Raw genomic sequence first — 1,895 nt, forward strand, 5'->3', positions numbered from 1 at the left:
ATTTGCTTCAGGTGTTTTTCTGTAGGCATCGTCCAGGCCGATCGAGGCATCGGCCAGGCCGATTGGCACTGTTCAAAATATCGGCCGGAAAATAGTTCTGGGAACCGTCCAGGACGATCAAATTTGGTCTGATCGTCCCGGGACGATCTGGCAATCGGCCGGGCCGATCTGAATTTTATAAAGCTGAAATCAGTCGTTTTGAAGAGAGAGAAAATCAGAAATTAAAATAAAAATATATTGAGGAGAGAGAAATCTTGGAAAAGTTGATTTTCGGGCGACGCGGAGCCATTTTCGTCTGACGAGACTGTTCGAGATATTGTTGTACGCAAGGTAAGGCACATTCCGCCTTTCTGAATTTTCAGAACCGTCGTGTTTGGCGGTGTTTTCTGTCCGGATTTTATTTCCGTTAATGATTTTCGTCCGTAGCTTTTGATTGGTTCAGTTTTTACCGCGTAACTTTTTGTATATTGTTGACGTGCCGAGTGTGCACATTTTGGTTATTTTCTAAAAATTTTTGTCCGGGTATTTTTGATTCGACGATGTTTTTAGTAGACTGGATTTTTTTGTGTAATTGAAAATTTTCTGTGCAGTAGAATAAATGTTCTGAAATGTTATTATCTATATTCTGTGCAAATTTGGTAAATTATGATTTTCAGGAAAAATTGTGTAAATTCAGTATACTGCCGTTGTGCTGCCCGATTTTTGTCTGATTTCTGATTTGTCCGGATTTCTTTCTGAATTGATATGCTATATGTATATGTTATACAAAGGGAGTTATAAGGGGCCTGGATCCTGTGAGATTCAGTTAGTGTCTGGGAAATCTGAAATGAGCTTAAATCTGAAATCTGATATCTGTTCTGTTCCGGATCCGATGAATTCTATTCTGGTGCTATAAGCACATCTGTTCTGGTGCCGTGAGCACAAAGGGAGGCATAAGGGGCATGGATTCTATGAGATTCAGTCAGTGTCTGGGAAGGGAGGCATAAGGGACCGGAATCCGTAGAGATTCCGTCAGTGTCAGGGCATTTAGCTATGAATTAAATAATATCTGATTCTGATTTCTGTACGATATGAATCTGATTATGATCTGTATGATATGATTTCTATACAATTCTGACATATGATCTGAATTTCTGATTTCAGTACGATTCTGATTCTGTTGATCTGATATGTCTGATCTGTTCTGTTTCTGATTTGATGCGACTTCTATTTCCGTACAGTTCTGTTTGATTTGATATTTGTTCAGTTCAGTTCTGTTTGATTTGATCTGTCCGTATCTGTTCTGATTTGATCTGTTCCGTTCTGATCTGTCCGATTTGATATCTGTCCGATTCTGTTCTGATTTCTGTACGGATTTGTCTGATGTGTTGGTTTTGAGATTCTGAGAATTTTGATTGGAGGTTTGTTGCTTTGCTGAGCTGTTGAGCTCACTCTTGTTTTCTGGTGATTTTCAGGATCTGAGAAAGGGAAGGAAGTCCAGGAATAGATTTCAGAGTCTGATCAGTATAGGTATTGTTTTGTACCTTTTGATTTTTGTACAGTCATGGCTTTTCTGTTCTATTTTTCTTTCTGTCTAAAAGCCATGTACTGTATTTGTAGATGATTGTTTTGAGGAAAAGAAAAGATAGATGTTTTGTTCCGCTCTGTTTGATGATTTATAGTAGCTCTGTGTCTGTGTGTCTGGTGGGTTAAATAATTTAGAAGATTCAGTTCCGAATAAAATTCCATAACCAGATCCTGGTCAGTCAATCAGTCTGTTCGTTCCATGTCGCGACCCGGTGCGAGCGGGATCCGTCCCGGATCGGGTCAGGTCATGACAATTCTAGTGGTATCAGAGCATTGGTTGTGGAAATTGGGGATTGTGTAAAACAGAGTTATAGGAAGTGATCAGTGTG

Source organism: Dendrobium catenatum, unplaced genomic scaffold (genome assembly GCF_001605985.2).
Source record: "Dendrobium catenatum unplaced genomic scaffold, ASM160598v2 fragScaff_scaffold_1070, whole genome shotgun sequence".
Classification (NCBI taxonomy): domain Eukaryota; kingdom Viridiplantae; phylum Streptophyta; class Magnoliopsida; order Asparagales; family Orchidaceae; genus Dendrobium; species Dendrobium catenatum.